At 40.6% G+C, this 25,853-nt stretch overlaps 1 protein-coding gene across 10 annotated transcripts in view; it reads left to right on the top strand.

Moving 5' to 3' along the window:
- The window catches only part of ESRRG (estrogen related receptor gamma), a 637,351-nt gene that overhangs the window by 164,643 nt on the left and 446,855 nt on the right, over positions 1-25,853 (top strand). For 8 of the 10 annotated variants that reach the window (XM_044425928.1, XM_044425845.1, XM_044426315.1 and 5 more), the window contains exon 2: positions 4,499-4,607. The exons of the other annotated variants lie outside the window; for them this stretch is intronic. The gene's annotated coding sequence lies outside the window, so the exon portion shown is untranslated. The remainder of the gene's footprint in view (positions 1-4,498; positions 4,608-25,853) is intronic. 10 annotated transcript variants of the gene reach the window in all.

The raw sequence follows: 25,853 nt of genomic DNA, 5'->3' as shown, positions 1-25,853 counted from the left end.
ACTTTCAGACAACTTGCCGGAAAACCAAAAAAAAGCAAGGTCAGATTCTTCCATACTTTTTTTTTTTTTTTTTTTGCTTTTATGTTAAGTGTACCTCTTTAGACTTGAGATGTGCCTGGTATCCCCTTATCATACCCAGCCCAACTCCATCCTGTTACTATCCACTGAGCTTTATGACCCAACTTGTTCTAACTCATGATTTAGAATTCTTTCCCTTTGTCAGCAAGGTACCATTTAAGAATTCGTGCACCTAATTAAGGCTGAGGGGAAAGGGTTGGAGGGGGTTGGAAATTTCCACTGAAGAGTATAAGTGTTGGGGCAGAGAATGCATGAGTCTGTGATTTGCTATGGTTGAGGGATTGGGACCATTCTGTCAGCTCCAAAAATTTCAGAGCTATTGATGACCCTTTAATTGCCTATATGATTCTGTCAAGTTTTCACAAAGGAAACAGTTTGACCCTAATGGAGTAGACAGTGTTCTCATTTGTACTGTATTTTATTTATTCATGTATTTATAGACCATCTATACCTGCCAAGGGCTTCTTATATTCACTGCTGTCTTTCATCTATGTTGGTCCCTTAAAAAAAAAGTTTTATTTTTGAGGGATCTCCTGGCAGTCAATGTTTATATAGGCAAATATTATGCAATCAAATGCTCTTTGCATAATGATGTCAAAAAGCAAAATTCTACATGAATTGATATTTTCACCTCACTTAATAATAAGTCCATCAAAAGAATCCCCATACTGATTGTATCTGATAGAATACCTTTTCCAGCTGCAATCTGCATGGACAGTACAGTCAAGATCTGAGGTCTGTTTCTGATTGCCTCCTGAAGTAGAGACTAGGATGGAGCAATAAAGTTGTGGCCCACCAGTTATAGAACAAGCTCCTCACTGAGGCCCACCATGTGTCAGCTCCTTTTTTTTTTTTTTTTAGTGCCAAGTGAAGAACATCATCTATGATATTAATTAGGGCAATTAATTGTTTTTATAATATATTGTGACGTTATATAAATGTTTAAGAGGGCTTATGATTTAATTTGTGTAAGCCATTGTAGCTTTTAAATCTGGCTTTAAATTTGGCAATATATTTTTTATGATGATATTATTGTTATCTGTATTCTGTATTGTATTTCATGTGCCACTGTAAACTGTCCAGAGAGTGTTGGCTATTGGGTGCTATAGAAATATAAATCATCATACTGCTTGTATATATAGATTGTGTGTGTGTGTGTGTGTGTGTGTGTGTGTGTATAGCTAGATATAAATAGTGAATGTGTACATTTTATAGGAAGTTAAGTGTTACAGGAAACTTGATCTTTTTGGACTCAGGCCGGGTTGCACGTGGTTCTTTATTGTGGTCTCTGTGCATCACACATATGGGTGCTGCACCTGTGCAGTGACACTTTCAGGATGATTCCAATAGCTAAGCCTAGAATTTTTGGTGGGAGCCCTGTTCCCCTACCCTGTTATATTTATTTATTTAAAATGTTTATATGCCGTCCCCACATGCCTCAGCATCTTGGGACAGCTTACAATATATAAATAGGTGGGCTCCTGCCATTTTCTCTGTTCACTTTTGACTGCCTTTTGCAATGCATCGGGATCTCTAGCTTTCTTTTTCTTCAGCTTCCCTCATAAACCTTCATTTTTACTTCTCAGGTCTTTTCACAATGTTCTGTTTCTTACTACTTTTGATCTCTGTTCTCTGATCTCCCTTGTTCTCATTCCGCTTTTTGAAGCACCCCTCCACTCCCTAGCCCTCACAAAAAATATATTTAAAAACCCCTTCTGTCATTACTCCTTCTTATTCTTGCATTTCTCTCATCTGCCTCCTGAAGTCATTCAAACCAGTGTTTCAGAAGTGTGCCGAATGTTGTATTAAGATGCCACTCTCCGTGTTTGTTCTATTTGTGTGAAGAACATCGAGTGGACAAGTGTTCACACTGCCAAGACTTCACCAAACAGGCCCATAAAAACAGGGCCAGTCATCTCAGAATGTGGGAGCGGTCTCTCAGTGCCATGAAAGATGTCACTGGCAACAAGGGTGAAGGCTCCTCTGCCATGAGAGAAGCCACAAAAAAAGCACCCATTGGCTGGTTCTCCAGGCAAGCCAAAGCCAGCTTCAGTGGCTTCCAAACTGTCCACTGTCTCTGATGTGCCCAAATATCACAAGGAGAAGAGGAAGCACCTCAAATTTGAGGACCACAAAACAGCCAAGAAGGCTGGTAATGCTAAACATGGCAAAAGGGCAGAATGTCGCTTTCCGGCCCATTCAGAGCATTGCAGCTCACCAGTTCAAGCAACCGCTCTGAATATACTGCCCTTGCCAGCCACACTACCTTTTCGAGCTTCTCTGGTTCGACACTCTCTGACTCCAGCCCAGTCAAGCCATAGCAGGGTCTAACCTGAGCCATTGGTTTTTGGAGGGAGAGATTCAGAATTCACCAGCACAGTCTCCAGTGGCTTCCCCTGCAAAGTCATTGCACACACCTCACCACAGTCCTACCATGGACCCAAGCACATGCGAGCCATCCTAATAATGCCATGGTGGCCCAGACAGCCTTGGTTTCCCTCTGTACTGCTACTCTCCAATCACAAATTCCTAGACCTACCATCCACTCTGAACTTACTGTCTCAAGCACAGGGAAAAATATTACGTCCAAAGACTTCGCCTGACGGTATCTCATAATGGCCATAACTGTCTCCCTAAGCCACTCCACTTACATGCTCCCATACCTGTCTATGACTCCACATCTTCTGTCCTGATTGAAACTGTACCCTGGGCACACATCTCCACTACCACTTCCCTTGATAATCTGCAGACTTGGATCCTCGAATTCAGGACTTTTTCAAGCTTCATTGTGTACTACCACTAGGTGCTCTTTCTCAACCAAATGGACAAAATTTAGGGGTTATGTGAAGGACCATTCCTTCAGTCTGGCTAAGGAACTATACTAAGGTTATTAGAATTCCTGCACTCTCTACATCAAAGAGGATTTAAATCAACCTCTATCAAAGATCCATCTTATCCGCAGTCTCTGCCTTCTGAGGGCTACTCTGCTTTCTCCTCCCCCTTTTATGATGCTTCAAGAAAGTTCTCAAAAACCTGAATCCTTGAATCTGATCTATTGTCCCCAGTTGGAGTCTGTCTGTGGTGTTGAATGTGCTGACATAGTTGCCATTTGAACCATTTACAACTGTGGACCTGTGTCTTGTCTCCTGGAAGGTCTCTTTTCTGGTGGCAGTGACCTCTGCTCACAGGTTGAGTGAACTGTGCACTATGGATAGATCCTCCATATTTGTCTTTTCATAAAATGTTGTCCTCTGCATTGATCCAGCCTTCCTCCCTAAAGTATCATTCCTCTTCCATGTCAGTTAAGAAATAGTGTTTCTAGCATTTTACCCATCACCATCTACAGACGTTAAAAGGGCTCTACATACGCTCAGTGTTCAGCGCACACTAACCTTCTGTTGGTCCTGAACCAAGTTGTTTCATAAAACAAAATAACTGTTAATCATACTTGCAGACCACTCCAAAGGTGAACCAGTTGGGCCCTAGCTTCTAGCACTCTGGATCATTGAGACAATTAAATTGGTGTACCAGCTAGCAGACTTGGACTTGCCAGATTGCCCTCAGGCTTATTCCACCAGGGCAATGTTGACATTGATGGTCCTCCATGTTGGACTACTGCTACATGGTCATCGCCATCCATGTTTGTCCATCACTGTCAGCTTGATGTGAAAGCCAGACAGGACTGTTCTTTTGGTCAGGGTACATTTTCCTCTATTCTCCTGTAATTACACTTTCCACTAGTATGCTTACTAGTCACCTACATGTGTGATGGACAGAGACCACAACAAAGAAAGGCAGATTGCATACCTGTAACTGTCATCCCTTCAAGTGGTCATCTGTGCATTCACACACCTGCAGGTCCTGTGTCAGTATCAGTGGATATATAGTTTTATTCTCTCCTGTTACCTACTATTTACATAGCGATAGGACAGTTAGGACCTACACATAGGGCAAACAATGGTCTCCAAGTGGACTAAGAAAATGGTGGGAGCCTTCCTATTTTTATAATGGGGAAGGGGGCAGGGCTCCTGCCAAAAAATCTAGGCTTAGCTAGAGGAATCTTCCTGAATGTGGTGCTGTGCCTTATGAATGAATGCAGAGATAACCACTCGAAGAACGACAGTTACAGCTATGCAACCTGCCTATTTTTCACGTATCATATTGGGATTTAAATGGAATATTGATCCATTTTGACATTAAAATAGGAAAGGACAAGAACTTTGTATACATTTTACTGTATGTTTTAAATATGCTCTAGGGAAGGACTTAACCTGATGTTTTAAAATCATAATGCTAAAGTTATACCTTCAAATTATACCTACATATTGAATCCCAGAGAAGTTTTTTTTGGATCTTGTTGGTAATGGATATATCCAGATTAAAAATTCATAAATAATGCTTAGCATTTTATTTTTCACAGAGTTGGACAGAAAATGCCACTTTAAAAACTCAAGTAGATAGGATGCGATCCTGTCCTGATTCAACCTTGGATAAAGCGAAGTAGTGGCTGTCTCAAGCAGTCCCTCCAGGTGAGATTTTCAGGGAGATAACAAGGAAATAAACTAGTTCTAGTTTGTGTGTGTGTTGTCTGAACTAAAAAGGCAATATTAAGTTATTATATAACTGTACAGTATTACACTTCATAGAAATGTGGTAGCCAAACGTTCTCCTGAATGTTAGGCTACTGGCACTTGAAAGTAACATGTTGTGCAGTACCTTTCTTTGCCTCCCCCCACTTTGGGTGAATTGAAATACGTTCTGGTTATGTAGATCCATTAAGTTGAATGTAGCTCACCTGTCAAATATTATGGCCTGCCAGCTTCTTGACAGAAAAACATGTTTCTGAAGTTCAGAGAGACAAGAAACAAATAGGTTTATCCTACTAGACTATATTTATTTATTTATTTGAATAATTTATATGCTGTCTTTCTACTTACGAGAGAAGCACTCAGAGAGGCTAATGCTCAAAAACGAATAAACTGATAATCAACAATTAAAACAGTTTAAAGAACACCTAAAAGAGAAATTGCATGGCAGATAATTAAAAATTAGAGACAACTTAATAGACTAAATTCAGTTGTCTCGCTGAACAATACTGCCCCTTACCAAGAGGCAGAAGCTCAGCAGGGGAAGGGTGAGGAGTTGAACTTTCTCCATAGGAGAAATGGTGTAGTGATTCTTGCATGTTCTAAGCTACCATCCATCCATGTTGGGATGAAAATAAGGGCCTCTTCATCAGATTTTGTGTGGGGACATGATGATATGGGCCCTTTAGGCCCTCTGACACCAAACTATTTATGCTGGTTGGTATTTTACTTGTTGCATAATAAGTTGTGCATATCTAGTCAACTTTTCATCTTGGCTTAAAGAAGGGTGGATTCTGTTTCCAGGTGTGTTATTAATTCAGCTCAAAAAAACTTCATTCATACTTTTAATTGCAACAACTTGGTCCAATAAAGGATATTATCTTTATTTTGGTGTACAAATGCTAAACCACCACATTTTACCTGTTAGGGCAGCTAACTTCATGAAACTTCATAGCAATTTGGCAAGCAGAAACTTTGGCTCACAGCTTGGTTCTGACTTGATTTGTATAACCACACATGAAGAACAAGTACTCACAAGTAGCCAATGGACACCAGAATTACAACATTTATTAGAACTGGTTGAACTTGGGAGAAAAAGGCAAAATGGGTTTCATATTTGGGTAAGTAAAGTTAAAATGAGTGCTATAGCTGTGGGTGGGTGTAGGTCAGACCTGTAAAATTGGTGGCTCACCAAAAGTCACTGTTCCTCTTTGCAGAAATCTAGCCCACAATTACTCTCACAATCCAGCATTTTATACATTTTGCTAAATGAAATGGTAAACACTTTCTAGAGCTGCGAAATAAAACGGTAAACCTTTTCTGTATCCATATGTGGCAGGTGAGGGAAATAGAACATTTGAATGTATCTCAATTCAAACAACAAAAAATTGTCTTATAATGTTAGGAACAAGTGTTAGCTGTAGCTTTCTCACCTTCAAGCTGTTTTTCAATAGCAAGTTGCTTTTTCTTTTGGTGGCAGTGGTAGTGGCAAAAGCTGCTGATGCTCTGCTTCTTTCTTCCCTTTCTTTCTTCTTCCATGGGAAACATCCAAACATACAACAGAGTGCTCTCTATGTGTGTCCAAACATACATACAAACAAAGCAATATTTCTCAGAAAGCTGAGCTTCATTGTTGTGCATACCTCCCTGTTTCTTTCTTTAAAAAACATAAGAAAGTTAAGAAGACTTGACTTGAAATTAATTGGAAGTAAATTTATTTAAGAACAGATAAAGTAAATGGCTAATTGATAAGTGGCTATATGAGTAATGGTATAAATGTAATATCTGTTTTATGTTTTGCTGATTGTTAACTGTCTTTCATTTCTCTGATTATTGGTGGAGGAGATTTTGCACAAATACTTTCATATATTTTCACAAAAATTCACACTTGCACAAATTTTACTCCCCAAAATGCATAAATCCTCCCAGTAAGAGCATGTAGCTGCACCACTGCTGGCAACGGATCTGCAGAATTTCAGTCAGGGGATCCTTTTAACTGTACCTGGAGATGCTGGGAAATGCATGTGGAACCTTGGATTCCATTGGTTGGATTCTATCTGCGTTACAACACTTCTCTGACATAATTTGGAAAGTGGGAGATGTGCAAAAAGCAAAATAGAGGTGTCAGAGAAAAATATCAGTGAAGTGGAATTAACACACAGGAAACAAGCAGCTGCTTCAACAGTACTAACATACTGCACAAGGAATGCTTTGAGTGCTGAGTACAGATATATATTAACTTTATTAGTTCTATTTGTGTTTCATGAATTGTTGGATGTCCTTTTCCACTCATTGACAGAATCAAGTACTTTGTACAAGAATTGCACTCTCATGCTAATGTCTTCCCCAAAATCAAGAAACAAAAGAAATACTAGCTTACATACCTACAGAATCTTTGCAATTTAAAAAAGCTGGTCTGTTGAGGAATCTCTGGGTCACAAAAATCTGAATCCATTTTGTATTTCCGTAACATCCATAGCTGGGAGTGGACAAAAATCCATGACAGAAATTGCAACTTTATTTGCATAGGACTTGTGAATACAGCTTCATTAAACAGGCTCCCACATTGTCTGTCTGTCTGTCTGTCTGTCTGTCTGTCTGGCCTTTATTAAGTGGAATGCCAACCAGATTTTGTGCTGTGATGATTTAGGGATCCTAAAACTGAGTGCATTTTTTTAAAAAGGAGAAATTGTGAGTGTATCTACACTAGTTATGTCTCCCTTCTTCATCCTCATCCCTCGTGGGATATGTTCTAAGAATATTTTGGACAGGCTAGACCTCATTAGGGTTCAATTTCTGAGTGTTTATATTTGTTTGGGGGGCATATGGCATAATATGTACCTCATTAAAGTGAGTCTCTTTTGCACTGCAATGTCTCTGATGAGACCAAAAGTAAAAAGCAAAAAACACTTCTTCCTTATCCTCCAGCAGATACATTCTGTAGCCTGAGTATTCACAGAACAAGCTGCTGGTATTTGTTACAAGCAGGTGATGTGGTGGAAATAGGGATCGATGAATTTGTTAGACTTTTTGAAGTACAACTTTGTTCTGGCCCATTTCCACATTAGTTTGCATTTTTGGTGAAAAACCTAGACAGTGATTCTTATGCATTTTTATATGTATTTCTCTGAATCGATGCTGTGTTGCAATCAAGTTTTTCTAGTGTAAGTATTCTCAATGGATTTATTTTCTCCATGAACTACTTCACAGATTCTGAAAAGGCTGAAGATTGAAGGAAAGTGCATTATGTGTGGCATATTACTTTGGGAAGTGTGAACTGCATTACTTTGTATTATAATGTGAAATTAGAGAAGACCCTCCCCTGTGTTGTTCCATTCTGAACCTCTCTTGGAATTGTACTTGAAAGGCTTTAGAGATCAGACCAAGGTCCATCCAGTCCAGCACTCCATATACATGTGGCAAACCAGCTGCTCACAAGATCCCTCAGATGGGCGCAAGACCTCTGTCTGCCCAAGCTCATCAGCAACTTCAAACTTTTCAAATTAAGATAGGGAAACAGTACCTCCCTTTTGTCTGAAATTCGATTCTGTTCTAGTAATATTACATCAAGGCCACTTGAGTAGATTTTTTCTCTGTTTTGGGCAAAATAAAGATACCTGATTACAAAATAAAAAAATACCTGATATTTTCTACTCTGGGCAAGTAGACAAAAGGGTATACTGGGAGGCCCATTGCAGAAGGATTCTGACTATGAGCTGATATTTGCAAAGAATATCAGGAGCAAAAAAAAAGGTCTTCTATCAAGATGTAACTAGCAAGAGGATGGGGAGACAGGCAGAAGGGGATTTGGTGACTGATGTGACAGAACAGGCACATAGGCTAAATTATTATGTTGCCTCTGTGTTCTCTCCAAAGCAGGATGGGGGAGATTGACATAGGGGACCAGATGAGGCTGGGGATTTAGGGGCACAAATTCGAGTCACCCCCCCCCACAAGAAGTTGAGGAGCTCCTCAAGGCACTGGATGTTACAAGGCGCTGGGCCCTGATGGGATACACCCAAGGGTAATACGGGAGTTGGTGGGTGTACTCTTGTGCCTGTTGGCCTCCATTTTTGAGGTCTCGTGGAAAACAGGTGAGGTTACACAGGACTGGAGGGTGACGTCAGTGATCCCAGTTTTCAAAAAGGATAGTATCGGGGACATGGGGAATTACAGACCAGTTAGCCTTACAACCAGTCTAGGAAAGACAATGGGAAGGCTCATAATAGCAAGAGATCTAGTAACCCTAGATAGGAAAGGGAGGTTGGCAGCCATGCAACATGGTTTCTGCAAAAGGTCCCACCAGATGAACCTTGTCGAATTCTATGATAAGGTTTTGAGGTGGCTAGATGGAGGGGATTCAGTGGACGTGGTTTACCTGGATTTCAGCAAGTCCTTTGACAAAGTGACACATGCTTCCTGGTTGAAAAATTGAGGAGTTTGAAGATAGACCAATGCACTGTCCAATGGATTAGGGCCTGGCTGATGGACCAAAAGCAGAGGGTAACTATTAGTGGGGAATCATCAGGATGGCAGCCAGTGACAAGTGGGACCAATCCTGTTCAATCTTTTCTTCAATGACCTGGAAGAGACAGTGACTAGTCTGCTAATCAGATTTGCAGACAATACTAAAATGGGGGTGGTGGCCACAAGTGAGGACCAGGTACTCCAAATCCAGAAAGATCTGGACAGACTATGGGCAGGGGACAACAGGATGGAGTTAAACGTGGATAAGTGCAAGGTCTTGCACTTGGGGCATACGAATGGGTATCATCAGTACAGGTTAGGTGACAAGTGGCTGAAGAGCAGTGCTTGTGAAAAGGATCTAGGAGTGCTAGTGGAATAAACATGAGTCAGCAGTGTGATGCAGCAGTCAAGTGCGCGAACACCACCCTAGGATCCATAGCTAGAAGTGTGACTAGATGGACAGAGGTATTACTACCACTCTATAAAACTTTGGTGCGCCCTCAACTGGAGTATTGTGTTCAGTTCTGGGCTTCACATTACAGGAAAGATATAGCCAGGTTAGAATCAGTGCAGCATAGGGCCACAAGGTTGGTGGCCAGCTTGCAGAGAAAGCTGTATGACATGAGACTGAGGAAACTGGGTCTTTTCAGGAGAAGAGAAGAGGAGATTCCAAGGGAATCTGTTGGCAACATATAGGTATGTGACGGAGTGTCACATGGAGGTAGGTCAAGACCTGTTTTCCCCTGCAGATGTGTTCCAGTGGCAGGATGTGTTCCAGTGGACCAAAGCTCGGAGAACCAAGGTTCAATTTGGATGCCAGGAAGTAACTCCTGACAGTCAGGACCCCGAGGGTGTGGAATGGGCTTCCATGAGAGGTCGTTGAGGCCCCATCGGTACGGGTGTTCAAGAATAGGCTGGACATGAACATAGTAGGCATGTCATGAGCGGAGCTGTCCGGAGCCGGGAGTCATACTATATGTCCTGGGTGGCCCCTTCTGACTTGCTCCATTTCTATGTTTTCAAATACCCACTACAGGTCTCTATTGGACCTCAGGAGGAAAGTTTTACCCTAGGGTGTTGAATTATTTCATAAATTGTGTTTATTTTGACATGGGGGTTAATACATTGATCATCAAAGATTGCAGGATAGATCTCTTCTTTGAAATCACTTTTACAGGCTTGTGAAGTATCTTCCATTATGTGCTTTGAGCCCAGAATTTCACATAGGTACATTTTAAAATCCTGTTTTAGTTTTTTCCCCCTGTTAAAGCCCTGTATTTTAACTGTGTTTCTTTTTATTTTTCTATTTCTTAGGGCTGTATGGTAGTTCGGTGCATATTTTAAATCTACATTGAATTTTCAATGTACCCCAATATTTTTGGAATGCTTTTTGATTTTGATACTATAAATCTATGATGATAAGCTGGAGTCCTTGTGAAATCACTATTTCTTGGTAGGACTTTTAAGGAATGTGTTGAATTCAGTAGCACATTGTAAAACAAGCAAAAAGGTGCAAGAGTTAAAAAAGAATCAGCAGAAAAGCACATTTTGACTCATATACAGCTTTGTATGGCTGTTAGTTGCCCAGTCTCCCTGCAACCTATTAACTGCATGTTGAATTCATGCTTGAAACAGACGATTAAGGCCTTGCACTCTTACAATTATATATAAATTAAAGATATAGATAACAGTAGAAAAATATTAGAGGCAAACCAAAATATTAAAAGAGCCAATCAGCTATTTGGCCAAAGTTCCCATTTGACGTGGGGAGGGTAGAATATAGAGAATAATGAATTCATCAAACTGAAAATGCACAAACCAATGGAGCGCTTAGCCTTCAATACAAGGCAAATGGAAAGAGAGCCCCCATTACTGTTGAGATACACAAACGCAGCCCTGCTAATCATTTGGTCATGCTTGGAAGACAGCAAGTCATCACAGGCTATGACATGGTAAGAACAGTATGCCAGGATTTGATGTAAGAAAAAAAAAATAATGTTAACATTCATATCTAAGTCCCTGTCCCTCATCATCCTTCCCAATACACACATCTTAGGGAAATAGTCATAGGGTCCTGTTAAACCCTTTCAGCTAAACAAAATCTGACAATTAAAAAAATACAAGGTAGTTGAAACTAGGCACCATTTCCATTCAATATCATTAATGTGTTAAATTAGTTATCTGGATATTGCAACATGTGAACCAGAGTAGACTAGATAATTATATGAGCACTCTATGTGCAATACATTTTAAGAATATAACTGGGCCTTAAAATCTCAATGAAGCTGAAAATATCATTTTCAGCATGCACACAGTGAAAAATTACTAGGAAAAATGTGTGTAGCATGATCCATAATGTGTCTGTGAGCATGATCTTTTGCACATTTTGGCAATCACATGTATCACGGTTTTTAAAAATTGTTATTAATCAGCTGTGGTATTGTAAGGGTGAAATCCACAAATGATCTGAAGGTTATGAGGGCTGGATATCAGTTTGGCCTGCTGCATCTAAAAATCCATGTTCAAGCACCATCATGCAATACCAGCTTAATTTACATATGCATTTTAAATTATTTAGTTTTGGTTTCATGGGAATAATGATACCTCTTGAAATACTTGCAGGAGCAGCAAACTAAAGAGTAAACAAAATTAGACCAGTATATTCAGTGTTCCAAAACAATTGTGTGACATTTTTCATTGAGTCTTAAGGTAGAGTTCATAATTCAGGGCTCTTTCAATAAGAACATCTTTGAGCTTGAAGAAACGATGTAAGACATATTCACATTTTTGTAAAGCAATAAATTGAATTCCAATGTCCTGTGTAAAATGTTTTGAAACTACTAAAGGTATCTTACTATACGCTGCAGAAAATTGTGGCCCATTTTATCACTGTTACTTATATGTTTATCTCATTATTATTAATTTTATTGGGTCATGCCAAAACACACAGAATACATAGAGCTAGGTGTATGGTGGACTTACCTCCCATTCTTCTCATAGCAAAGATGGAGAAAGTCAGATGCATATGTCTAATGGCCATGGTTAAAAAGATTTGTTTTAAAATTTTGAAAAAAATCATCCTTCACCCTGCTGAAATGACTTGGGTTCCTTAAGTTTACAATCCAACACCCACTTACTGAATCCAACACCCTACTTACAATCCAACATCCTACTGAATTCAGTGGAATTTACTTCTGAATAGACATGGTAAGAGTGCTCTTTAAGTGAGGAGCTGTTGCTTAAGTGCCAATATTTCATTATATGCAAGCTCTGAATTTTCACAAAATAATGTATAAGCTTTAGTAGGCTTGTACATGTTTGTAGGATATGGTTTATGGGGCAAGATTCATAAGTATGATTTGGGGCATGGTTTAATTTGAAAAAAGCAGAGATAACACTATTAAGTCCAACTGACTTTTAATATGATTAAATTTGTCCATTCAAATAAATAAAACTTTTTGGCTGGATCATATCCTATAAGTTTTGAATCAGAATCTTCTAAGAGTTAGTTTTTAAAATGGAAAGTCTTGGGGCTGTATTAAAATTATTTATTTTTAAAGTATGGAAATATTAAATTCATTGGGTTCATAAGTGCATACACTCCACTGTTATTCAGTACTTCATGACTCACAACTGAATGTGTGAACAGAACAGGACTCTTTGAGGTGATATCTGTAATAACGTAATTAAAACTACAGCTACCACAGGTCAAAGTGTTCACTAGAAGCAGTGAAATAAATGAGAAAAGGGCTGACTAGCACGGAATATAGTCAGTTGTAGCCTTCACCTGAGTTTAAAGTGTATGAAGCCTGGAATCCATTTAGCAGTATGTTTATCCTTATATTTAATAAATGATTGGTCAGACTAAAATGGTTTCAGCTTGCTTTGCTGTGTTAGGCAATTTGTTTAAAATAGTCTTAGGGGATATTAGGGAGTCTGTAGAAAATGTGGAAGGGAACCAAGACAAAGAACAAGTACCATGCCCCAACTGAAGTTATAATTTCAACAGTGCTTGGCCTAATGTGATCCCAAAAGACTATGGCTTGGATCCAAAGAATTACTATGATTAGTTCTGTTTAGCGATTTGGACTTAGTTTTCATTTGTACCTTTTTCAAAGAGTATCCTTCTTCTGCTGCTACTGACACAACCACCCTGGACTATGGAAGAAGAATCTGGGGGATGTTTTGGAGCAGTTTGTGATACAGCATGAGGATGTGCCATTCATGCTTGTTAATACCTCCAGTTGTTTTTGTTTGAATAGATATACTCTCCTTTTTTACCAAGAAAATAGCATTCAGGATATCTAATAACCGAAACTATTAAAATAAACATTTGGTTTAAAACAATCATAAATTAAATAATGTTAAAAACACAATCAAAAGCACAGCCATAAAAGAAAAAATGGACCAACTTGCATGCCAAAGGCCTTCTTGAATAAAAATGTACCTGCCTGTGAGTAGAAAGAAAAGAAAGGAAGACATTTGTAGGAAATAAGCCAATTGTTCCTACAAAAGCCTTCAAGGGATGCGGGAACAGATTCTGAATCAGAAGAGTAGGAATCATACAGCTGAAATGACAAGGCCAGCAATTCAGAGATAAGCCAGACAGTCACTGTGAATCAGACAGTTTACTGTAGAAGAGCTTAAAGAGTATGCTGATGAGGAGAAAGGTGGCCCAATCATCATTAATCACAAGGTATGGTGACAAGATGGTTGAGAAGTGTCAGATGCTCCAAGCTACTGGCCCTTAAGTAGGATGATCTTCCTTGAAGACATGGTTTGGTCTTGTCAAGTTTGGAAGTTAGAAAAAGTGTTAAGAATCATCTTCTTACCATTAATCTACTTCTGTCTAGTGGCAAGTATTCAAATTTTACTTCTTTCTTTTGTTATTGACTTCTGCAATACTCTTCATTTGTCACTCTGACTAGTCTTTATTAACAGAAAGTCTTTCAGTTAAAAAGCCATGGTCTGGGTCGGCTTGGAAAGAGAGGGAGAAGAACATTCTTAACACCAATCTAGCCTTCCTCAGCAGGAGCTCTACCGTCTGGGAAAATTCACCTTCACTCACATCCCCACCAAGGTAGCCTCCAGTGGTGGCAGTACTGAGATCTCCAAGTAATCTCCAATTTATGGCAACACTATGAATGAAGATTCTTCAAACTGTCCTATCCATGATATTCCTGCTTAGCTGTTCTAAATTCAAGGCTGTGGCTTCCTTTATGGAGTTAATCCATCTCATATTTAGTCTTACTTTTTTCCTTCTGTCTTGAACTTTTCCTATCATGATTGTTTTCTCCTGGGAGTCTTGCCTTCTTGTAATGTGTCTAAAGCCTGACAGACTTAGTTTTGCCATATTTGCTTCTAGGTAAAGCTTCAGCTTGATTTGGTCTAGGATCCACTTGTTTGTCTTTCTGTCTGTCTAGGATATTCACAAAGCTGTCCTCCAGCACTATGTTTCAAATGCATCAGTTTTCTTCCTGTCATTGTTAAATAGCATGGAAGATAAGATGGAGCCCTGAGGAGCAGCACAGGCCAACTGCCATGGTCTCAAACAGGAATGTCCCAGTACTATATTTTGAAATTGCTTCTCCTGCAGGACCAAACCCACTGCATAGTAGTGCCTCCCAGTCCCACCTCAGACAGATGCCTCAGAAGAATCCAAAATTTGATGGTTATCAGAAGCTGCCAAGAGCTACAAAAGAACTTCTTGTTCTCTAGAGCTAAATTTTGTCTGTGCCGCCTTGTTTCTGTAGCATTTTGTGCCTGTGGAGAGTAGATTATGGCTTGGCTTTCCATAGGAGCCAAGAGAGAGAGAGAGAGAGAGAGATAGAGGTTCCAGGCTTCGTACACTTCAAACTCCAGTGAATGACTGCAATTGACAATATTCTGTGCCACTCAGCCTCTTTCCCCCAGCCAGATGATTCCCAGGGACTGTGCCAGTTTACCCTGAGGCATTGTGGTGCTATTGCTAAATGCCAGCTTGGTACATATAAATGCTTTCTCATCCATGATTTAATTGTGAATGAAGGTATTGACCTGGCTTCCATTACTGAAACCTGGGTGGGAACTGGGGGGACGGGGGTATTGCCCTCTCCTAATTAGGCCAACATCACTTGGTGGGCCAAGGAGGGGGTAGTAGCTATCGTTCATAGGGATTCTCTCCACGAGGCTCCCTGTCTACTCCAGTGCATGTCCTGAGTTGTACCTTGTGTTGGGTGACTGAGATACATTAGGGATCCTGCTGGTGTACCACCAACGCTACTACCAGAAGACTCCCTGTCTGAGCTGACAGAGATTGTCTCAGACCTGGTATTGAAGACTCTCAGGATGATGGTCCTGGGGGACCTCAATATTCATGCTGAGGTGGTTTTGTCCAGGGTGGCTCAGAACTTCATGGCTGCCATGACAGCCATGGAACTGTCTCAACATGTCACCAGTCCAACTAATATAAAAAGTCATATGCTGGACCTTGTTTTCTCAACTGGGCAGGAAGGTGACAATCTGGTTGTAGGGGGATTGCATCAACCCTGTTATCATGGCCAGATCACTTTCTCCTGAGGGTTAGACATTTGACCCCCTTTCTCCTCTGGAGAGTGGGCAACCCATAAAGTTGGGTCCTCCCCCCAAGCGTCTAATGCAGGGGTCTTCAAACTTCTTAACCAGGGGACCAGTTGAAAGGTGCCAGTGCTGGGCATGGGCCAGAAAGGTGGTGCTGGCAGTGTGCATGGCCCAGCAAGGAGGCGGGGTGCAAGGGGAGGGGAGGTGTGGGCGGGCGGGCGCATGTGACGAGGCAACGCGAGGCAGGGGCAGGACTGCTACTGTCAGGTGGGCGCACAAGGCAGTGGCTTGCTCACTTGGAGATTGTTTTCTCCAGTCGAGCAAACCGCTGCTTCCCCGCACGTGGGGCAGGGTGGGCGGCGGTGGGGCAAGGTGGGTGCATGCATGGACATGGGCAGGTGCACAGTGGGTCCAAATGGGCATGGCAGGTCGGATCCGGCCCCCGGGCCATAGTTTGAGGACCCATGGTCTAATGGATCCAGAAGGCTTGCAGCGGGCTCTGGGGGATTTTCCTCCTGGCATGGTTGGCACTCCTGTCAACAACCAGGTCACTCTGTGGAATCAGGAGATGACTCACGTGGTTGACATGATCGCTCCCAGGCACCCTTTCCCCTCTTGCTGAGCCTGTCCGGTGCTCTGGTACACATACAGTGAAGCAAGGGAAGCAAGAGGGAAGACAACTAGAGCTCAAGTGGAGGAAAACTTGGAATGAATTTAACTGAATGCGGCTTATTGCCCACTGTTGGGTCTATTCAGCAGTGGTGAAGGCAGAAAAGAGGTCTTTCTTTGCTGTCTCCATTGCATCCTTGAGTTGTCTCCCTGTGGAGATGGTTCATAGTCTTTTACACTGTGGCCCAAGACCTGATAACATTGAGGCCTCAGAGACCTGCTGTGACAAGTTTGCATGACAATTTGAGGGTTTGTATGACAATCTCAAGTTGAATACCACAGTTATCCCAGTGCTATCAGCAGAGGAGTTCAGTGTGCCCTCCTTGAGAGAGGGAATGGTGCTTGCCCCTCTAAAGCAGGCAGTGGTTATACCACTCCTTAAAAAGCCACATCTGGATCCAGAGGATGTAAATAATTATCAACTTATACCCGGTATTCCCTTCCTGGCAAGATGCTCGAGAAGGCTGTGGTTGGAGAACTTCAAGCACTCTTGGAGGAAATTGATTACCTATCTCCATTTTGATTAGGCTTTAGGCCTGGGTTTGGAATGGAAACTGCCTTGGTTGACCTGTCAGATGACTTATGTTGAGAGGGTGGTGGGAGCACAACCCTGTTGATTCTCCTGGATCTCTCAGTGGCTTTCAATACCATTTACCATGGTATCCTTCTGGAGAGGCTGGTCAGATTGGGAGTTGGGGGCACTGTTTGTAGTGGTTCCACTCCTACCTGGCTGATGGTCTCCAGTTGGTAGAGCTGGGGGACTGTTGTACTGTGCCATGGCATTTGCACATGGAGTTCCATAGGGCACCATTCTGTTCCTTATGGTCTGTAACATCTACATGAAACCACTTGGTGTGTTCATCCAGAGGTATGGACTGAAGTGTCATCAGTGTGCTGATGACACTCAGATCTATCTCTCATTTTCATTCAACCCAGGCAAGGCAGCGACTGTTCTGAACCAGTGCCTTGAACTGGACTAGGGCAATAAACTGAAGCTCAAGCCAGACAAGACAGAGGTTCTGTTGGTGAGCAGTCCATTTGTTCAACTGGGAAATTTTCAACCAATCCTGGATGGGATTGCATTTCCCCTAAAGGATAAGATTTGCAGCTTGGAGTACTCCTGAACCTTGAGTTCTTACTTGTTTTTCAAGTGGTCTCAGTGGCCAAGAGCACCTTCTATCAGCTTAGGCTGATTTTCCAGCTATGTTCCTACTTGGACAAGCAGAGCCTTGCCACAGTTATCCATGTGCTAGTAACCTCTCGCTGGATTAATGTAATGAGCTCTGTGGGGAGACTGCCTTTGAAGATGGTCCAGGCACTTCAATTAATCTGAAACAAAGCAGCGGGTTACGGACAAGGTCCGGCGCTAGAAAATGTTTTACACCAGTCTTGCGCCAACTGCATTGGCTGCCTGTCATTGCCCGGGCCCAATTCAAAATGTTCATTCTAACATACAAAGCCTTAAACAGCTTGACCAGGATATCCAAAGGAATGCCTGTTTCCATATATCCCCACCAGACCACTCAGGTCAGCTGTGGAAGCCCTCCTTTGTGAACCCCCCCATAAGGTGGGGGGGGAATTGGCAAGGAAAAGGGCCTTCTCCGTCGTCACACCTCACCTTTGGAATTCCCTTCCAAGGGAGGTGAGACTTTACCTTGCTTTTGGCACCAAGTTAAGACTTTTTTATTTAGTATCTGTTTTTAGATTATGATTATTGGTCTTGCTGCTGGTTTATTGTTTCATCGTTTATATTGTGTTTATCCTCCTGTTGTTTTTATTGCATTTTTACTCTGTTTTATGGTTTTAGTTATTATTGTAATTTATTTTTATCTGTATTTTCTACTTTTACCTGAGTTATTGTTTATGATTGTGCTGTGAGCTACCCAGAGAATCTTCTGGCTATGGGGTGTCATACAAATGCAATAAATAAATAAATTCATCCTTTGGCCTTCCTGATGTATTTATTCAGGTTAAGCTCACAGTGAATTTTATGTACTACATTACAGCTGGACATTTTACCTGATAAATGAATTCTTCCATATCCTGCTTAGGACTTGGATTCTGTGTTAGGTCTCCTGCATAGGCATCAGGCCAAGATGAGACAGAAAATGGGATCTCAGAGCCATCCAGGAAACAGACCAAAGGACAAATCAGATTACAGCAGAAAGGCAGTAGAGCTTCATAAAACTTTGCAGCCTGAGCAAGGTTTGACTTGTACACCTTTCATACACCTTCCTGCTCAAAAGTAGGCATGAAGGGGATTTTGTTTTCACTTTTTAATACAAACATGCCTAGTCTTGTACTCTGGGAACACTGTGTAAACCAAAACTCTAGTTACCCTTTGAAATTCACACTTCTGAACATTTTATTTGAGTTCTCCAAGGAAAATGGCAAGCATGCGTGCATGTGTGTATGTGTGTGGGTGAAAATAATTAGGACAGTAAAATTGTTTGCCATTTGCAAAAATGGAAACAATATGAAAAAGTCCACAATTTTTAATGAATCTTTGGCCCATTTTCCCATTCCTAATCAGGAAGTTCTAATGATCAACTTGAATGGTGGGTTCAGTTTTAGGTCTGAGGGTACTTAATCAACTTCAGTAGCTTATCAGATGGGCAGCTGTACACAGGTATAAATTTCCCCATTTGAACCCTGCGAGTTTAGTCCTATGTTTACCCTAGCTCTCAGGTAGCCTGTGTATACAGGCGTAACAATGAATTGGCTGCCTGATTGGCCTGTGCAAAGAACAGACTGTCTTCTTTCTGGAGTAGATTGGGTTTGATTCAACATCTGGATTTCCTCTCATTTTACAGGTCTTCCACCTTTGCCGCAGGACTTTATTTTATTTTCAAGTTTATTTGCCATGCAATAGCCTAACAGGACTCTCTAAGCAGCTAACAACAAACAGGTACCCAGAAGTTTCTGGGAAGAGTCCTCTGACTTTTCAGAACAGATTGAAAAGATTAATTGGAGAAGTATGTATGGAGGTGGGGAAATCCACTCTGCCAGTGATTTCTCTTCCAACTATGGAACAGCATTATTGAATTCAGTACAAAATTTTTAATGGAACATGAACGTGTAGTTGTAAGACATTCTTTGCAGCAGTGGCAAAGAGGTGTGGTTATGTTGCTTTCCATAGAGACCAGTTTGGCCACTTGCTCTCCATATTAGGAAGTCAGATCAGCACTTTTTGGTACTCATGGAGTACTTATTCATTTTTCATAATCATGTTTGTTCTAATGGCCTGAATAAAGATGACACAGCTCATGTTCATTTGTGTGGCAATTGAGTGTCAGGATGTGACGTGAAACATTTTGTCCTTGGTTTCATTTATTTTATAAACTGCAAACAGTCTGTTTGCTGGAAAGAATAGCTTTTTCTGTCCTTGATTTGTCCTAATCATAGTATTTTTAAAGTGAAGGATAGAGAAAGTCTAGGTCATTTGAAGAAGGAATACATGATATACTAAGGTTGTTGGTTTTTTGAGTTCATATAAACATCTTATTTCATTTATGAGATACCAATTGATGTCTGTTTTTATTTAAAATGTCTGTAAGGGTAACTTCTGGATGTTCCGTCCAGGATAATAGCATTAACTGGCATGGCTGCTGAATCAATAATAGAAACAGAAATATAAGTCTTCTGATTAAGAGTGACACAAAACAAATTTGTTAACTAAAGCAGATTCAGTCAACAATTTAAACATATATCATAAATGTTTAAACTCCATTTGGAGTTCTTTTTTGCTTTATTTTTTAATGCATCATTCTTGAGCAAGTTAGCTTTGCTATGTGCAGAACGATCTGAAAAGAAAAGAAAAAGGAAACTGTAAGAAGCTTTCCCTTTTCTGTTAAATAAATAAAAGTGGACCTTACTGAAGGAAAATAATTGAAAATGCTAATTCAGCACCTGTACAATAAAACTTTGACGCATGTGTCTTTGTCACCTTGGCATCTTACAAAAACAACAAAGCAGAAAGAAAAATAGATCACTGACCAAGAATATCCCTTTCTATCTGAGTAGTTTCAGTAATTTGGTATTATGTTCCTCAGAAATAAAGAAAGATAATTATTTCTGAAGATCCCGTAGAGGATGATAGCTATGGTAAAGGAGAGGCAAAGCACAGGACAAGTTAATGGTGATTCAAAGCCAAAATATGATGTGGGAGATTAGTAATTGAAGTAGGAGCTGTGGTGGCTTCAGCTTAGATCAGAGCTGTGGCAGGTTGACCACTATAGAATGTGTCATACATGGGATCCATTTACTGTTCAGTCAGAGTTGATGAAGATCAGGTGTGCATACTTAAGCAGGGGGATGCATGTGTGTGAAAGTACTGTAGTAGAACTGAGCTAAAACTATATTTCTGTTTTATAACTCACAGCAGTGTGTTACTATTAATTGCTAGTGAGAAATCTATTTTCTATGCAAAGATACAACATGTGCAAATATGTTGAGCAACATTAGTTGTCAAGGTGCATACAGTGGCGTGAATTAGAATCATCTGCTTTTGCTGTACTTACTAGGCAGAATTTTTGTGTTGGCTTTGTAATTCTGGCCTCATGGGAGCATTAGGAACTAGCAGCTCGTAGGAGTGATGGAAGGTGGGATTCAACAACCCTGCCATTTTTTCCTCCTCCTCCTCCTCCTCCTCCTCCCAGTGTCACTTGCTTGCCTCTTACACAGAGCCACTATGGTATATCAACAGGGACAATTGTTGACTCATCTCATGATTTAGGTCCCTTGTGATTGAGCTGCTGGTGATGGGACACTTTGCCATCATTTCTGGCAACGGTATATTGGACCATGTCTTTAACTATCCTAGAGAATGTTGCCATCTGTCATTCTACAGGAAGATACAGATTGTGTGAGTAAAATGCTTTCTGTCCTCTTACTTGATAAACAGAAGTATTGATTAAATACTGAATATTGATGGAAGACACTGAAATAAATAGGTACTAATTCAAGACCCTAAGAAATAAAGATAATTCACATCTTAACCTCAAAGTCATTGTTCTTGCATATCTCAATCAATATGGATTATGTCTGAAATCAATTTTCAGCTGCAAATACGATTGTTAAATAATTCACAAGTTACCAGGCCTTCAGGCAAGAAGAGGTTAGAGAAGCAGAAGAAATGTAGTGATTTCTTCCATGGATGCAATTTCAATTAAAATAGGTGGACATTTTCAAAATAAAATTTTATGACTGAGACAGTGGTCTTTTTACTTTTTTACGTAACGGACAGTATTGGTCTCCTGTGGTACATTTTAAAAAGAGCTTCTTGTTTTATTTGTGTGTGTTTAAAAACAATCACTGCATGAGTTAGAAGCATTGAATATAAAGTAAAATCTAGAAACAGTGGTGAAATAAACTATGGGTCATTGAAGGAAAGGATAATATTAAACCCTAAATATTCCCAAGTATACACAGTTGCTATTAAAATGACTTTATCTTATGCTGAAACATTGTAACCTATACTGAATATTTAAAATGAATTATTAGTGTTTTTAATTATTATGTAGTCAATTATTCAATGGTCTTAGAATGAATTCCTGCTTGTGATTAAGTCCCACTAATTCATGCTTTCAATGAGAATTTTCAGTTTAGCATATTACCTTCTAATTCTGCTAGCATTATGACTTTTTGTTGCAGCACTGCTGGAAATATTCTTGCAACGCTAATTCAACATTTTTTTCCTGTAGCATACTCTTTCCTTAGCATGTGTAGCGTTAATGTTACTGTATTACATTTATATCTCACTTATTTACTTTTGTGAGGAACCCAAGGAAGTTTACATAGTCTTTTTCCACTCCATGTTAACCTCTCAGCAACAACCATATAAAGTAGATTCGGTTGAGAGTGAGTGACTGGCCTAAAGTCACCAGTGAGTTTCATAGCCAAGTTAGGACTAGAACCTGGATTTCCTGAGTCCCAGTCCAATGCAGTCCAAGACGATGGGACGTCATGCAAAAATTCAAAATAAATAAATAAACAAACCATCATGCCCACACCACAATGGCTCTCAGTGAAGAAATAAATATCTTTTGGTATTTATTTATTTATTTATTTACTTACTTACTTACTTACTTACTTACTTACTTACTTTATAGTCCATCAGTAGCATTCCAAGTGGCTACCAAGAAAATAAAGTAGTTTGCTAAAAGATGAAAGATTAAAACAAATCCATTACACATCCATAAAAGCTAATGCATTAAATGTGTTAAAGCTTTCTTTAGCAAACACTTGAAAGCTCAAAGCCTATATAAATAAAGACAAGGTTGCTTGCCAGCAGGTACAACAAGGATAGCTTGGCATCTGTTGATAGGAAGGTTCAAAGACTGAGTGCAGCTACTGAGAATGCCCTGAATTGCATTTATTTATTTATTTATTTATTTATTTATTAAAAGATTTGTATGCTATCCATTACTGTCATCTCTGGATGGCTTACAACATTATTTCGGAATAAAATAAATTAACTATTCCATGCTGAGCCTCATTTAAAATATAAATAAGTCATCTCACTAAAATTATATGTTAAAATATTGGCCGAATAAAAGGGTCTTGACCTGGTGCTGAAAAACATATAATGACGGTGCCAGGTGGACCTCTCTAGGGAGCACATTCCATAATTGGGGTGCCACCGCAGAGAAGGCCCTCCTCTGAGTACTCTGTCTCCTAACCTCTTTTAAAGAGGGTTCCCGGAAGAGGGCCTCCACTGCTGATCTTAGGGGACGGGAGGGCATGTAGAGAAAAAGGCGTTCCTTTAGGTATCCTGGTCCCAAGCCGTTTAGGGCTTTATAAGTAATAACCAGCACCTTGAATTGAGCCCGGACTTCGATGGGAAGCCAATGGAGCTGATAGAGGACTGGGGTTATATGAGAATAACTACTAGTCCCCAAAAGCATCCTGGCAGCTCTATTTTGCATCATCTGAAGTATCCGGACTATCTTCAAGGGCAGCCCCACGTAGAGCGCGTTACAGTAATCCAAACGGGAAGTAACCAGTGCGTGTGTCACTGTTGCTAGGCAGTTATCTTCCAGGTAGGGACGCAGCTGATAGAATAACCGAAGCTGAAGGAAAGTATCCCTCGCCACCACCATCACCTGGGCTTGCAAGGACAGCTCCGGGTCAAAGAGCACTCCCAAGCTGTGGACCCTGTCCTTTAGAGGGAGTGCAACCCCGTCCAGGGCAGGGTCCAAGTCACTTACCCGGAAGCTCGAACCACCAACCAACAGGACCTCCATCTTATCTGCACTGAGCTTCAGTTTATTGGCCCTCATGTAGCTCATTACCTCGGCCAGGCACTGGTTCAGTACAGCCACAGCCTCACCTGGGTTAGTTGAAAAAGAGAAGTAGAGTTGGGTGTCATCAGCATACTGATGACTCTGCAGCCCAATCCTCCTGATGACCTCTCCCAGCAGTTTTATGTAGATATTAAATAACAAGGGGGACAAAATGGCACCCTGCGGTATTCCATGGCAGAGTTGCCATGGCGCAGAGCCAGAATCCCCCAGCACCACCTTCTGGAATCGGCCAGCAAGGTAGGAGTGGAACCACTGCCAAGCAGCATTTCTGTTACTTGTTCAACTGGTGGTGATGGGACAGTGAAAAGAGCCTTTCTCAAGGTCCTTAAAACACAGGCCAGCTTATAGGACAGCCCATGTGATTTGGTAGGTAGAGTGTTGGACTGAAAATGAAGAAATCCAAGTTTAGTTCCCCACTTTGTTATGAAACTTACTGACTGAGCACAGGAGTGTTGTGAGGATAAAATGGAAAGGTGTATTATGTTATCCACCACAGGTTCTTTGTAAGGGAAAGGGTGGGATATAAATGTAATAATATGGGTGAATGCAGTCATTCAAAAATCCATCCCTCGTGTGGGACTGTCTTAGATGAGGTTACACTCCCCTTGAAGACTCAGGTCCACAGCTTGGATGGACTCTTGGATGGACCTGGACACGTTGGTTTTTGCAGTGATCAAGAATACAGTTGCACAGCTAAGGCTAAAAAATTAATATGGAGGTAACAGAATTGGAACCTTTCTCTGAGCAGGGAGCTTAAGCTGGTGGTTAAAATGTCCCCTTCCAACTTGATATTCTAGCTACAGTGACAACCTGATTTGGAAAACTATAATGCACTGTACATCAGCTGCCTTTTAAAAACTGTTTGGTAATTTTATCTAGTTGAGAATATTGCTGCTTGGCTATTGACTGAAGTTGGCACTAGGGAAACATACCAGTGTCCCTGGCTATCCGTGTTTTGGGGCATAATTAAAAATCCTGGTTTAACAGAGACTTCGAGGAGTATGTAATTTCTAAGACAGACTGACACTTATTTTCTGATCTGCTTTTTTACTTAACCTTGAAGCACCTTTTTCTTGTTTGGACTTCACTTCCTTTGCCTTCATCAGATACCAGTTTAGAACTAGAACAGCTTCCCTGGAATTAAATGGGAAGGAGAGATAGAGTTGGGTGTTGTATGAGGTGGCATTGTACTACTACTCTTAGTGCTTTCATGAGAAAGATAGCATGGGGAACAAAATAGAAGCCAAGCAGTAGGCTAGGCCTATATCTCTGATAATCCGTGGGCCAAACTAGATGTGACATTAATTGTGGGCCTGCAATTCAACATAGATTTTTCTTGTATTGATGGCAGCCATGGTGAACCTGAGCAGTTTCAGAACTATAGGGGTGAAGATGGGAAATTTAGCTCTTTTCCTATTACAGTTCAGCAAGGGGGGGCAGATTTGCTATTTCCATTTTAAGGGAAATTTCCATTTGTGTCAATGGATTCTCTCCATGAAATACAACTACCAGCTTCAGAAATACAATATTTGTCAGATCTTTGTAATGTTTTACAGGCTGATTCCCCCAGTTACAAGTGTGCTTTGAATTCCCTATGGTGGCTATATTCAAAACAAAAAAGCACATTAATTTAATTCATATAAGCAGCACCACATCTTTGGCTGTGACCTGGGCTTAAAAGATTCCAACCTTGCACAGTGGCCCACCAGGTCCTTGATAAAGTTCCTATACTATTGTGGTTGGCTTGGTGGGTCACAGGTTATACAGATCTGTAACAGAATATTTTTTGAAATAATATTTTAATTTATCTCAATTTGTTCTTTCATCATTGAACTGTCATGATAAATTCATGTTTATATAGGTTTCATCCTTTTATAAGAGCCTTTTCATGAAGTTTCCAACATGGTAAAAGTTTATAACAAGGTGAGGAACATTTTTCTGTCTGAAGACTAGATTGCAATCTCAAAATCCTGAGGGATACAATAGATTTAGCCAGAGCCAAGTGGCAATCCCGCATTATCCCACACCATTGTATCACCTCATCTTGGTTGTGGACAAGCCAGGTCTTTTGATTCCCAGGAAATGATATGCTGTCTCCAGGTTTGCCAACTAAGGACTGGATTTTGGTCAGTGACACTATCCGTCCATCTCATTCACTAGAAACTGATCTGGTTTAATGTCCTCATGACTA

This window comes from Varanus komodoensis, unplaced genomic scaffold (genome assembly GCF_004798865.1).
Source record: "Varanus komodoensis strain SLA01 unplaced genomic scaffold, ASM479886v1 scaffold1, whole genome shotgun sequence".
Taxonomy (NCBI): Eukaryota; Metazoa; Chordata; class Lepidosauria; order Squamata; family Varanidae; genus Varanus; species Varanus komodoensis.
The sequence above is the reverse complement of the archived record's forward strand: the minus strand, read 5'-3'. Positions and strand labels throughout refer to the sequence as shown.